Source organism: Desmodus rotundus, chromosome 2 (genome assembly GCF_022682495.2).
Source record: "Desmodus rotundus isolate HL8 chromosome 2, HLdesRot8A.1, whole genome shotgun sequence".
Classification (NCBI taxonomy): domain Eukaryota; kingdom Metazoa; phylum Chordata; class Mammalia; order Chiroptera; family Phyllostomidae; genus Desmodus; species Desmodus rotundus.
This window is the reverse complement of record NC_071388.1, coordinates 179,876,220-179,891,762: the sequence shown is the minus strand read 5'-3', so window position 1 is coordinate 179,891,762 and position 15,543 is coordinate 179,876,220. Positions and strand designations below refer to the sequence as shown.

The following is a 15,543-nucleotide window of genomic DNA, read 5'->3' as shown; positions in this document are numbered from 1 at the left end:
CTACATTCCCCACGCTGCAAACCGCATCTCTGTGGTCATTCTGCAACTACTGACTTGTACCGCTTCATCCCTTCCCCTGTTTCACCCAGCACCCCAACCGCCCTCTCCTCTGACAGCTGTCAGTCTGTTCTCTGACATTACGAGTCTGTTTCTGTTTTGTTTTGTTTGTTTATTTTGTTCATTAGATTCCACATATAAGTGAAATCATATGGTATTTGTATTTCTCTGACTGGCTTATTTTCCTTAACATAATACTCTCCAGGTCCATCCATACTGTCACAGAAAGTATACTGTGTAAATGTACCATAGCTTTTTTATCCTCTCATCTACTGATGGGCACTTGGGCTGCTTCCAAATATTGGCTATCGTAAATAACGCTGCAGTGAATGTAGCGGAGCATATATTCTTTTGAATTAGTGTTTAAGGTTTCTTCAGATCTATTTCCAGAATGGGATTGCTGGATCAAGAGTGGTTCCATTTTTAGTATTTTGAGGAAATTCCATACTGTTTTCCACAGTGTGTGCTCCAATCTGCATTCCCACAGACAGTACACTAGGGTTCCCTTTTCTCCACATCCTCGCTAGCACTTGTTTGTTGATTTATTGATGATGGCCATTCTGACAGGCGTAAGGCGATATCTCATGGTGGTTTTGATTGGCATTTATGTAATAACCAGTGTTTTCATTTAAAAATCCTATTTCTTCTATAATACAGCTTTTTGTTTTATAGACTCAAGCAGAACACTTCGGTTCAAATCCTGGTACTTACCAGCTCTATTCATTTGAGCAAGTTTCTTAAACTATGCTTTAGTTCCTTGAATGTAAAATGGAGGATAACATTGACCTATTTTATAGGGTTATTGTAAGGAGTGCATAATACAAATAAGGAGTTAGAACAATACTTGACTGATGCTAAACACTCAGTTTTCTTTTGTTATTATCATATAGGAGGAAGAATAACTACATTTATCATTTTATATTCTGTTAGGCTGAAGAATATAACTAGATTTTGTTATAAAAAAGATGGCCCAGTATCCATCCTCTTTTCCTTCTTTACTAATCTTAGACAGTTGAAAAACTGTATTACCCAGCCAGCCTAGTTGATAGGGATAAATAATGAAGTATTAGTGGAAGTTATTAGGTCAGATTTCTGGGGACACCCTTCTGTCCTGAGCCATCTGCTTTTCTTCCATTTCTTGGACTGTGGATGTGGTGACTAGAGCCCCAGCAACCCTATTGGATCCTGAGGCAACCTTAAAGATGACGGAGCAGAAAGACTGAAAGACCCCAGACTCACGATGACTATGAACAGCTACAACAGTTTTGATCTGTCAACTCCATGACTTTTTTTATGTGAGAGAGAAATTAGCCTATATATCTGTTACTAAGGTCAGAATTTACTTTCTAATTTACACATTGAATAAATAGTCAGTAAATGAGGTTTTTAGATCTGTTTCCATGACTCTTTTCAGTTTTTGTCTGACAATAAATGGCATTGATTATAGGGGTCCATCGATTGTCTTTCTGTGCTTTCTGAAAGTTTCATCTGTTAGGCTTATGTCATTTCTATTTTGCCTCAAATTCTAACAGGACTTCATTGGTTGAAGAATTACTCCTGTCTTATTAGCAGTAAGTAGTGACACATTCTTACTTCAGACCCTAGGTATTAAATTATAATTTATCACAAAAAATTCTTTGAGACTGTTGTACATATCTAAAGAATATATGTCATTTCATCATGTTATCTTAAAATTCAATAGTGTAATAAACATCTTATTTTAAAATGTTTATTATGAGAAGGTTATTTAAAATGAGATGTACTCTCTGTTGATTATGTCCTTTGCTACTCAGGAGCTTTTTAGCTTAATGTAGTCTTACTTATTCATTTTTGTTTTTATTTGTCGCTTTTGGTCTCACATCCAAGAAATCATTGCTAAGACCAATGTCATGGAACCATTCTTCTGTTTTATTCTAGGAGTTTTATAGTTTGGGGTTTTATGCCTAAGTCTTTAATCCATTTCAAGCTGAATTTTGTAAATGGTTTAAGATAAGGGTCAAATTTCATTCTTTTGGACGTGGTATTTGGTTTTCCCGACACCATTTGTTGACAATACTATCTTTCCCCATTGTGTATTCTTGACAGGACATAATAAACAGACACCAATAAATACTTGTGGATAAAATGATCAAATGAATGAATGAATGAATATGCAAGGCAATGAAATGATCTTTCATTTTTGAAAAGTCTAATAGGGTTCTCAAGTTTCTTGAAATTTCTCAACTTATTAGTTATAACCTCTGTGACTATTAAACCATTTGCATGATTTTTTAACTTCACTTGTTGAATCTGGCTACCCTCAACATCAGTACTAACTGCCTAGGGAGTATACAGTAGATTATGTCAGACTTTTGATATTGAGATTTATATCTTGACATTCATGTCTTTGAAATTGGAAGAATGCTTTTGAACTTTTTTTGACTTTTGGAGACTCTGCCATGGATTATATTTCTGCTTTTTTCTTTCATGATTTATTTCAGCTTGTTAAAATATTTTGTGTTAATTATTTTGTACATTCATTTTTATTATGCAAAATTATTCAGAATAAAACATGCATATTCTAAAAAAAAGGTAACATGCGGACAGTGTTGCAAAACTCCAGGTGGGAGCTGTGACTGTCATGTAAAAGTGACATATGTAAAAGTTATAAAATATACAACTGAAGTGTTTGAAGGAGAAAGGTGTCATTTGGGGGAGATTTATTCTCAAAGTCATAAGAAAAAAATGGGAAGTGATCCACCTGTTCCTTCTAGAGGCTCTCATTGCATTGCCATGTTTAATGGCAATTTATGTGCTGTATTACAAACAATTTAAATTTAAAAAAAGACAAGCTCTTGCCTTCTGGAAAATAGACCAGTTACAAAAATGATGCACAGTTGTAAATTAAATATGTTCAGTGAGTGGTTAGAACCACTTAAGTTCACAGATAGCTATCTGGGAAGGCACATAAAAGAAGCCGTACTTCCTTTGGTTTGTTTGTATGACATACGTTACAAAATCTTTAGAATATATACATTTAGTCCTTTTGCAATAGAAGTAATGTACAGTGAAGTGCATGCACTTGAGGTGTATGGTTTGATGACTTCTGCCACCTGACCTCCACCTTGTAGAGAGCAGGAGTCATCATCGCCCCAGCAAGTGCCCTCCTGTCCTTCCCAGTGAACCCTCTCCTCTGTCCAGACTCGGCCCTTTCTCTGATTTTTAAAACTACTGATTTAGTTTTGCTGAATATTGACCTTCATATACATGGAATTGTGTGCTGCTTTGTGTTTAGCTTTTTTTTTTTGCACAGCATTATGTCTCGTAGATCTATTCATATTATTGTGCATACCAGTATTTTTTGCTGCTGAGTAGTATTCTGCTGTAGGAATGAACTAAAATTTGCCCATTTTCCTCTTGGTGAAATTTGAATTTCCAGTTTTTGCCACTTATGAGTAAAGCTTCTATAGCATTCTTGTGCAAAAGGTTTTGTAGATATACGTTTTTTATTTTTATTTTTTGGTAAATATCTAGAGGTGGAATTACTGGGTAAGAAATTGGGAGTGCATTAATTTTATAAGAAACTGCCAAAACTTTTCCCAAAGTGGGGGTATTATTCATTTATTTTTATTGTTTTTAAAAAAGGATGTAGACTTCTACAATTTATAACAGAAAACAGACCTTTGAGTAAGAGCCAAAATCATTCTGTATACACAAGGTAATTTTAATTGTTGTCTTAATGAACATCTACTGTGTTTATTGTCTCCTGAGAAAGAAAAGTGGGGTATTTCTTATTTCCTGTGGACCAGCTATGGAACAAAATGTTTTTTTAAATCTACACGCTAAAAGAGTACTTGAAACCCACGTAATATGTAAGAAGATAAGAAAGTTTTAAACTATGGCTACTGTAGGATGATTAATTGAGTTCACAGTTTCAATTTTTACCCCTAAACATTTTTTTTTGCATCTAGCACTATGTAAAAATCTTCATTACTCGTGTTTCTAGGCACTTCTCTAAATACATTAGAAAATGGATTTCACATTCATTTCCTGTAACACAACAACAACATCAAAGCTGTTCTCAAATAGCATGAGAATAGCATTCTTGAAACTACTTCTATTACATGCACTTTTAAAAACATGAAACGTGGTACACTTCATGAATTTGCATGTCACCCTTGCCCAGGGGCCGCGCTAATCTTCAAATCATTCCAATCTCAGTATGTGTACTACCCACGCGAACAGCCCCCCGCCCCTCCTCGGACTTTTTGAATTCATTAAACCCAATATGTATTGTAACAAACCACCTTCAAGTTTTCAGCTCCATATTTGATGGACTTTTCAATTTCTAGCCTTTTTCATTCAACTCATCAAAATTTTGCTGTTTAAAGGTATTTAATGTTGAAAGAGCTGAACCCCCCTTTCCTCTTTGAAAGGGTATTGAAAGGAGTTCCATTCTCTAAGAAGTAAAATTCAGTTCTGAACTTACTACCCAGAAGGCCTAGCAAAATCAACCATCCTCACCCTTGCCTGGGCCCACTGTGGTGAAGCAGAGACTATAAAGCTAACAGTAAGCTTAAAATGCATATGCTTTCACAAACCTATTCTCATCTGCAATGTTTATGTTTTTCCTCAGAAACATATTGGTGTTTGAGAAAAAGCAACTTCAGGGCAAAATTTTGAGGGAGGGTTGAAAACAGGTACCATGGAAAATATTATTATTGACTTTTATGAAAGCATTTGGCAGTGCATGCGTACTGAGTTGTCCAATGTAAGCATCAGGATTTTTTTTTTTAATATTGGTAGTATAGTAGACTCCTCTTTCAGTAAACATTTGCTTTTGGAAAATATAAAAGGTCGGTTTTGGACAACTGCATCAGTACTTACTCTGCCATCTGTAAAAAATTTAGACTTTGCCTTTTTGAATGACCCTTTAAAAATACACAAGACCTAATTCTATCCTTTAGTCCCATAAAACTCCCATTGGACTTCAGTGGGAACATTTTAAAGTTAAGTTCTGAGGAATAAGGACATTTCATAATGCCTTCTTGTGAGAACTTCCTTGGGCAGAACTTGGCCACCTCATTCCTCCTGAGAGTTCTATGATTTTACTGGTTTTAGAGCTTCAAAATAGGCAGTTATGCTTCTTTCAGACAGGTACGTAACTGCTGCATACCCGTCAAATTCCAAGGCAGCGAGCGTCCAACGCAGACGACTCTTGGCGCCCTGCGAGCCTGCCCTCCCTCCTCTCTGGGTCATACTTCCATCATCTGGTGTGCTCGCTCTCAGTTCCCTACTCCATTCTCTACTGCTCTAGTACAAAAGCAAAACATTTTTAGTCCACCACTGTGCTAAAGCTTCACACACATTCTTTCACTCAATCCTGGGATTCACTGTGGAGAAACTCAGGGCGGTTAGAAATGAACTGAGATCACACAGCAGAGCTGGTATTGGACCTCGCTTTCTCCGGCTCCAAAACCTCCGGTCTTCATTGTTGCCCGTGTCCGCACTGCGGCCCTTCACACACCTGTTTCGTACGAAGGGATGGCCATTGCTTTGGCAGGGCCCGGTTTATTTACCTGTCTCTCTAATGAACTAGAGCAGGGTGAAAAAGGGTTCTTGCCTTCATCTCTGTATGGCTAAAGCAGGATCGATCGGATCTTAATAAATACATCTTAAATTTAAAAATGACCCTTTCTTTGTGACTATAAAAGTTCACATCCTTTTTATAGAAAACTGGACAAAAAACCAAGAAAACAAAAACTAAAAGCTATTTCAAAATCCAATTATTCAGAAATAACTGACTAAATGATAAATGGGTGAATTCCAAAAAAATTGTAAAAATACCTATGGTCTTGTTCTGTTCCTAATATCAGTTTACAGAACAGGGGCACGCCATGTATAATCGATTGCCTGATGTTAAATGAGCATGATTACTGCAGGATCAAGTCTTTAGCTTCATGGAGCTTGGAGGTGAAAAAGAGGGAAAATGGCAAATGTTTCCATGATACAACTATTTTAGTACCACAATATAAACTTCCTAAAACAGGATTTTCTTTGTGAACATACACTTTTGAGTCAATTCATTTGGAACTACTAAACTGACCTGAGGTACATATTTAAAAGTTATCTTTCTTATGATCAGAAATACATTTCAGGGTTAATAAAAAAAAAACTTTTTATCTGCCGGCTAGGTCAATAGGACTTGAAGCGCTATAGTGAAAAGCAGCTCATTGGTGAAAGAAAGCCTAGCCCCCTGCGGCCAGGAGTCTCTGGCGCACGCCCACTCGCTGTGCCAGTCAGGGACAGCGTGGAGCGTTGCCTGCCGCAAACCTCCAGGGCTTCAGAGTGAAACAGTTTTCAAAACTCCTGATGTTAATATTTTCTTCTCTTTTACTTTTCCCATAAAGTAGACCACAGGTGTATCCAGCTTATAAGAACTTGATGGCATTTTAATGAATACTAAGACTTTTCTACTCCACTATTTTTTTTAGCAGTGATTTTCTTAACTTCTTAGGGGAGTAAAAACATTAAATTTCTTCCTTCTCTTGCTCTCCCCTCTCTCTTTCCTTCCCCCTTCCCCTCTCCCCTTTCCTCTCCTCTCTTTGTGTTCTGTTTTCATTTTACTATAAGAATCCAACAATTAGGCAACATTAACACTTTTTTTCGGGATGAATTTAGATTGCACTTAAAACTTCTCCCCAATATGTAAACACACACACACTCTTCATGAAACTATTTCTTTTATAACTAAAAAAACCCTCTCTTTAGTTATTTTTTCTTTTATAAGTATGAGATAAAAAAGTGATAAAACAATGAGTGAAAAAATTAAACACCTAAATAAGATACAATGACCATACTTGTGAATGAAATAATGCCTAATACATAGTGTCCAATTAGAAAGTTGTGATTTTCTTAAGTTTGTAAAGTCTTTCTCATTCTAAGCATTTTTATTAAACCTATTTTATGATTCAGAGAAGACATATACTTAGGTTTCTCTAGTCACCCTGGTGATTCTAGCTGTTTGCTAAGTTTTAGAAACAACCCAGAAAGACGACATTTGAATTTCAAAGGCGGCCAATTCTGCTGTGCGTGTTCGGGGCTTATGGCAGGAAGCAACTGGGGGTATAACACTCACAAACTGCTTTGACACGCAAGATAGGAACGTAATAAAACTGGTAGTTCTGTTTTACACACAATAAATTGTTAGAAAATATATAAATATTATAATAAATGTGACTCTTTATCTCACAACAAACCTGAAGTTTGCCGGTGGGCATCAGAGGGGTTGCAGCTTGTGAGTCACTGTGAAGTGGCGGCAGGAGGGTTACCTGGAGTCACGTGGGCAGACGTGGGTGGGCGTGGCTCACAGCACAGGCTGGGGAATGCAGGTAGCAGGTGTTTGAGGAGTGTGTGTGTGTTGTGTGTTCCAGCGTGGTTTTGATCCAGTAGGAGCAGTTTTCTTCTGCATTCATCTAGTGTTGCTCGTGGACGAGATGGTGCATAAGCAAACACTGAACTTGCATTGTCCTCAAATTGTCCCTCCTATGTCAGATGCGTCAGAACAAATTCCCATTTTCCAAACAGGAGCAGAACTGATTGCAGTCTTTTCAAAGATCTGAAAAAGAAGAAAAATGACTGATGCGTAATAACAGCTATGTGATGTTTAAGAAATGGTATAAAACATTGCACCTAAGCTGTTCTAGACTTTGTTAGGCCCTGTGTGGTATATGTTTGGCTGCTACCATCCTCAGCACAATTACATTTATCTATTCCACGCTGCTTTCAATCATACTGTGGGTTTGTTACAATGTAACTTGCGCAGGGTCTTAGTTTCTCTTGAGGTCATGCTTTCTAAAACTTTCAGCAGAAAGCTCTAGGGGAAAATGGATTGTAGATAGTCTTTTTTTTAACTTTATTTTTATTGAGACACTGTTACAGATGTCCCCATTCTCTCCCCTCTGCCCACCTCCACCCAGCCCCTGCCCCCGCTTCCCTCTGGCCATCCCCACACTGGTGTCTGTGTCTGTGGGCTCTGCATGTATGTTCTTCGGCTAATCCCCCCACCTTCTTTCATCCAGTCCTCCCCTGCTCCCTCCCTTCTGACAGCTGTCCATCTGCTCCAAGTATCTATGCCTCTGTTTCTACTTTGTCAGTTTATTTTGTTGATTAGACTCCACGTATAGCTGAGATCATATGACAGTCTTTAAATTTCAGCTGTAATATAGGTGCAAATGGGACATATAACTGTAAATAAAGGGAGGTGGCATTGTCTCTTTGGTCAGTTAGGAGTAGCTTCACCAAATGCTAAAATTTCAGAAGACCAAAAAATGAGTTTTTAAGTATTTCCAAGTTAGAAAAATACAGATGTCTCTTATTCAGTGCGTGTTGTCAAAATAAAAGTACCATAAAAGAACACTTGATTTCTCCTCTAAATTTAAACCTAAGTGTTCTGAATTCAATAAATAAGCACCAACATAGTTTCTCAAGCCAAAGCCAAGAGTCATTTTTGATTCCCATCTTTCTCATCCTCACCCTCACATCCGTCGCAAGTCTGCCAGCCCTGTCTCTAAAATACATCCGGGGTCCGCCCATCCCTGCTGTTCCCATCATCTCTCACCCAACGGCAGCAGCCTCCTAGCAGTTCTGCTTTATGCTCTTTCTCCTCTCTCCATTCTTTGCCCAGCTGCCAGGGTGACTGTTTAGAATTATAACTCAGATCACATCCTTTCCCACTTTAACCTTCCAATGGCTTCTCATCTCATGAAGGACAAATCAAAAATTAACCAGGGCCCGTAAGGCTCTACACAATCTGGCTCTTGACTCTAATCCTGACATCACCTCCCATTCTTTGGTTCAAGCCACTTCAGCCACACTGACCTTCTTCCTGCTCCTTGACACCAGTGTTTCTCTCTGCTGGAGTGTGCTCTACCTGGATTTAGCCGAACAAGCTTCTTATTCAGACCTCAGCTTGGCCTCACTTCTGGAGTATGACTGCCCCTCCATGACCCTGCCCCTCCACGTACCTGCCTATTCTACCACTCCATTCATTTTCTGCACAGTTCTATTACTGTTCGACATTATCTTGACCATTATATTTGTTTATGGTTTTATTTTCTCTCTTCTCTAGAATCAAAGCTTCTTGGGAACTTCTCTCTCTATTCAGTAGTACATCCCTGGCACATCTTCTAGCACATGGCACTTGGGTGCTCAATGTATATTTGTGAAGTGAATGAATTGAGGTTGAAAAAAATAAAAAAACTTTCCTAGAATATAGACAAACATTTGTGTTGTTAAACACAACACAAATGTTTTCAGATTTTAAAAAATAGTATTGAGCCTCTGTGGTTTTTCCAACCCACTTAATAAGAGTTAATGGTGGTCAGCATTGAGAGATGACTTACTATCTCCAAGGCGCTCTCCAAAGTCCTTTTCATAAATTAATGTATTTAATCCTTACCACACTTTTTTGAGGTGGGTACTATTATCTCAGATTGAAAAGATAAGAAAATTGAGTTTCCTGGTGGTGAAGTCAGTAGGTGTGGGGGCCAGGATTTGCATTAGGCAGCCCTGCCAGGAAGAATCTGGCTTGGCCACTGGGCTGTCTCCACAGGGCGTCAGGCCACACAGTCATGCTTTCTTACTGTGTGAGCGACAGCTTAGCACCTAACACAGCCTAGAAAGTTTCTCTGTGACAGTATAAAAAGGGTAATAATCCTTAAATACAAGAACCATTATGTACAAACTATTACATATACACCTAATATTGGTGTAAAGAGCACTCCCTTACCCCCCAAATGCATTTGCTAGACTTTTGACAGAACCTCAAATCTGAAGCCATCTATTGATCAGCAACATAGGATGTGGTGGGGGGGGGTAGCTAGTCAAGCTTACTCTGGACCAGGCATTGACTGTTTTATTACTAGCTTACAACTTTTAGGAAAGACATCTGGAAAGTGGCTGGAAATTAATTTTAGAGCTCGTGATGCCAGCCTTAGCATAGCCTACGGATGTGGAAACAAAAGAAAAACGGATTGTGACTTTCAGAAAGTACAGTGGTGGGAGAGTGCTGGGTGGAAACACATCTGCTAATAATGAAGGACTGCCAAAATCTGGGAGGGAAGCAGTACCACCGAGACACAGTTGGCACCCATTGGAATGCTCGCTGGATCTACTGAGTCTACCAAGTCAAAGCGCGGTGACAAAAGTCAGGAGATAACGTTCATGTCTTTCTCCTGCAACCTTGCAAAAGCCAACCGCATGTCAGAATCTTAGCTGCCGTATATGTAAGTGGTGATCTTATATTATACTTAACAGCTTACCAGTGTGGCAGCTGAACACTGGACTACGTGTTCTCTTAAGGAAAATTCTAAATTTCACGGACATGGTGATAATCCTTTGTAGTTCAGAAGAAGAAAAGTGGAACAATGGCTATGAATTAATTCAGACAGAATTGCTGAAGGGTATACACTAACACTTTAAGTTGGGAAAGCCTGGAGATGGGGAAATGGTCTTTACTGTCCAACACAATTTATATATAAAAGCAACAGGAGAAATCCATGAACAACTCTGGGACTGTAGAATTGTGGGACCGTGTAACAGCTCTTTTGTATTGTTCTTTTAATTTTAAAATGTGAAATTGCAAAAAGCCAATATAATGTGGTTTAATACGTCTTTATTTCTTCTTTTAGGTTAAATATTGTACCCAAGTAATTCAATTCAACATAAGGAAATTAAATATTAAAAATGTTGCTATTATTCAACACCAGATTTGTATTATCAAATGAATGAGAGACACACTCCATTGAATGAGAATGTGGACCTAAAGTGCTCTGCATACAATGAAAGTGAATATTTAAAAATTTCCCTGATGGTTTGGGGAGAGAGGATTTTGTGAGCCCTAAAATGTGGAGCAGGGGGAGGTATCCAGAAAGGTAGCAGCCTTGCAGGAAATCAAGACCTGAGATGGCGGGGTGGGGGCAGAGAGGAGGTCAGCAAGAAATTAACTTTGGCATTTAGCCAAGAAACTTCTGAAAACAGTAATTCTTAACTTCAGCTTAAATTATTCCCTGATCTACCCTGTTCTGTGATCCTTTCTTATTTCACCTAAAATTTAATAAAATTTACAAACTATATTCTATTTTGAGGAGTAGAAGAGGACAGCCCAAGCAGTATGACAGGAAGATAACAGCTGCAGAAAGTGAGAAGGTAAAGGGTGAAAATAGCCCAAGTGAGAGAAGCTGAGGGGATTCCATCCCCCGTGAGAATATGTGGAATATTTTGGAAGAGTTCTGGACTTCCCCAAGGACATAAGATGGGAACTTAGTTCATTTAATTTGATTATGATAGCGATACATTCCCCAAAGCCTAGAAAACTTGAGGGTATGCGGGTGGTATTCCATGATACACTCCTTTTATTATAGAATTTTGTATTATGGAATTTTTGGGAGACTTTAACCAAAGCATTGCATAGCCCTAAAGAGAAGTGAGGATGTGAGATGTAAGATACAAGAGAATGCATCTTCTCTGAATCCATTCCCTGACTTCTTCCATTTGGGTGATCTACTCCTTCCCTTGTTTGGCCCATTTGTTTTGGTAGAGCATCCACAGTTTCTCCAAGAATGGAGAGTGTGATTTAGACCTAAGCCAATCAATACATTTAGTCCTCTGACCACAGCAGTTGATTAGAAATATATGCACTGACCCACACTGGCACCAATGAGATGCAAGGGGTCTGAGACTTCCAAGAAACCTTCATTCGGACTTTCCTCCTAGGCCTTGCATAGGCTTTATTTTCAGGATCCACAGACGCTGCTGCACCATTTTATTACATGTGTAGCCTAAGGAAGAAAAACAGCTATGCCACAACTGATGGGAACACAGGAAGAGGAGAACTTGAGTGAGGGAAGGGAGAACAGAGTGGAGAAACTCAGAGAATTTAAATACCCAGTGCTATGGTTAGGTTACATGTCCTATTTCTTTTAATCCTCAGAGTAATTAATATTTCCATTTAGCAGATAAGGTACTTAAGTCTTATAGAGACTAAGCAAATTTCCCAAATAAGAAAAAAAACTTGAATGCTCTAATGTTTTATCCCTTTCCAGGCTCTGATGTTAAACACCTCTGAAATTCTAGAGATGAGAAAGAAGGGAATTTGTGGGCTGATGGGTTACAGGGATTTCACTTAGGGGCTCAGATAAAAGATAATTCTATACCTTGATTCTCTGGGACTCCCTATACTGCTTCCATCCTTCCAATCCCCCCTTTCTCTGCTGGTATAGTATAGGAAACATGAGTTACATGTATTTAGTACATCATTAAAATGTGTGTACTACCCAAAGCAATCTATAGATTTGGTGCAATTCCTATTAAAACATCAATGGCATATTTCACAGATCTAAGACAAATATTCCAAAAATTTATATGGAACAAAAAAAGACCCTGAGCAGCCTTAGCAGTCATGAGGAAGAAGAACAAAGTAGGAGGGATCACAGTAGCTGACATAAACTATACTACAAGGCCACTGTAATCAAGACAGCCTGGCAGTGGCATGAGAACAGATCTTAGATCAATGGAGCAGAATAGAGAGCCCACCCTTCATCCATGTCCATGAACTAAGGGGGGAAATGATGGTGGGAAGGGGGGTGCAGGGTGAAGGGGGATAAAGGGGAGAAAAAATAGGACAACTGTAATAGCATAATCAATAAAATATATTTAAACAAACAAACAAAAGAGTAGAGAGCCCAGGAATAAACCCATGTCCCTATTGCCAATTAGTATTCGACAAAGGGGGCACGGGCACACAATGGAGTAAAACCAGCCTCTTCAGTAAATGGTGCTGGGAGAACTGGACTGGCCCATGCAAAAAAATGAAACTAGACCACTAGCTTACACATACAACAGAATAAACTCAAAATGGATAAAGGACTTAAATATAAGTCATGATACCATAAAAGTCCTAGTGGAAAACATAGGCAGTAAAATTTCAGACATCCCACATAGCAATATTTTTGTTAATATATTTCCTAAGGCAAGGGAAATAAAGGGGAAAATAAACAAATGGAATACATCAAATTAAAAAGTTTCTGCATGGCTAAAGACACCATCATCAAAATGAAAAGGGAACCTACTGTATGGGAGAACATATTTGCCAGTGACACATTGGACAAGGCTTCCCTTGTCCATCTCCAAAATATATAAAAAACTGATAGGACTCAACACCAAGAAGACAAACAACCCAACTAAAAACGGGCAAAGGACCTGAAGAAATACTTCTCCAAGGAGGACATACAGATGGCCCTTAGACATATGAAAAAATGCTCAACATTACTAGCCATCACAGAGATGCAAATTAAAACCACAATGAGATACCACCTCCCACCAGTCAGAATGGCCAACATAAACAATCAACAAGCAACATGTGAGAATGTGGAGAAAAGGGAACCCTAGTGCACTGTTGATGGGAATGCAGACTGATGCAGCCACTGTGGAAAATAGTACAGAATTTCCTCAGAAAATTAAAAATGGAACTGACTTTTGACCCAGAGATTCCACTACTGGGACTACAATATAAGAATCACAAATTACCAATTCAAGAACCTTAGCGCCCCCATGTTCATAGCAGCACAATTTACAACAGCCAAGTACTGGAAACAGTCTAAGTGCTCATCAGCAAACGAGTGGATCAAAACACTCTGGTACATTTACACAATGGAATTCCATGCAGCAGAAAGAAAGAAGGAACTCCTACCTTTTGCAACAGCATAGATGGAAATGGAGAATATTATGGTAAGTGAAATAAGCCAGTTGGTGAAAAATAGATACTATATGTTCTCAGCTATAAGAGGAATCTAATGAACAAAATAAACTAATAAGCAAAATAGAACCAGAGGCATGGAAACATGGAACAGACTGACAGTGACCAGAGGGGAGGGGAAGGGGGATAATGGTAGAAAGAAGGGGAAGGGACTACTCAAAGAACATGTATGAAAGACCCATGGACAGGGACAACAGTGTGGGGATTGACTGTGGAAGTGGGGGGTGGGCTGCATGGAGCAGGGCAAAGGAGGAAAATTGGGACAACTATGATATAATGACAATAAAAAATTTAAAAATATTAAAAGCAGCTCCAAAAGGAAGGACATAGTGATAAACACCTTCCTCAAAACAAAAAACCAAAACAAAACAAGAAAGTTCTCAAGTAAACAACCTAACTTTATACCTCAAGGAACTATAAAAAGACCAAACTAAACAAATGACAAAGATCAGGATAAAACAAATGAAATAGAGAATAAAAAGAACATAGAAGAGATCAATTAAACTAAGATGGGTTTTTGAAAAAATAAACAAAATTGACAAACCTTTAGGTAGTCTCACTAAAAAAAAAAAGAAGGAAGACTCAAATACATAAAATCAGAAATGAAAGAGGAGATATTTCATCTGATAGCACAAAACACAAAAAAATACTATGGATAACTTTCTATCCAGAAATTGCATAACCTAGAAAATGTGGATAAGTTGCTAGAAACACAACCTACCAAGACTGAATCATGAAGAAGCAGAAACTCTGAATGGACTGATTACTAGGGACAAAATTGAATCAGTAATAAAAAAATACCTCCCAACAAACAAAAGCTCAGGGCCAGATAGATATGTAGTAATATTATTCAGTCATGAGAAGGAAAGACACCCTGCTGTTTGTGACAACGTGATGGGACTTGGAGGCAAATTGAAATACGTCAGACAGTAAATGACAAATACTGTATGATGTCACATATATGTAGAATCTAACAAAGCTGAACTCACAGAGATGAGAACCGTTGCCAGGGGCTAGAGGATGGGGGAAGGAGAAGGAGAGAGGGCGGTCAGAGTACAAACTTCCAGATACAAGATCAGTGTGTTCTGGGAATCTAATGGGCAGCATAATGATTGTGGTTAACAACACTGCGTTATATATATATATATATATATATACTTGGAAGTTTCTAAGAGAGTACTGCTTAAATGTTCTCACTACAAAAACTGAAGTGGTAAATATATGATGTGATGTAGCTGTTAGTTAACACTATGGTGGTAATCATTTTGCATTACACAAGTGTGTTAAATCAACACATTGTATACCTTTGAGTTACACAAAACTGAAAACAAATCAAAACAACAACGACAAAAATTAAGTGACAGCCAGCATCCTGAAATTTGCTGGGTCAACTTTTTTCACCATTCAGAAACGCTTTCGCAAACATAGGATTCATTTAAAATGCATTTTTATCTTATAAAAAATTAATACAATATCCAAATTCATTTTTACATTAAATATTTAAAGATATAATCACCATATTTTTCCAATCTAACTCCCCTTCCCAGAGGTAACCATCCTTAATGGTTTAGTGTCAATACACAAAAAAATCCAAATCTGTAGAGAATTTTTACAAAAGTTTATTTGAACCAAACTAACAACATATGCTGAGTAGCAAGATCTCAAACTCTCCTCAGAATAATGTATTTGCA

General features: G+C 38.1%; 1 non-coding gene across 1 annotated transcript; it reads right to left on the bottom strand.

Moving 5' to 3' along the window:
• Positions 1-4,177: 4,177 nt before the first annotated feature.
• LOC112308128 (U6 spliceosomal RNA) lies at positions 4,178-4,279 on the bottom strand. The gene has a single exon (XR_002975128.2). It is a non-coding gene; the product is annotated as a U6 spliceosomal RNA (small nuclear RNA).
• Positions 4,280-15,543: the final 11,264 nt, after the last annotated feature.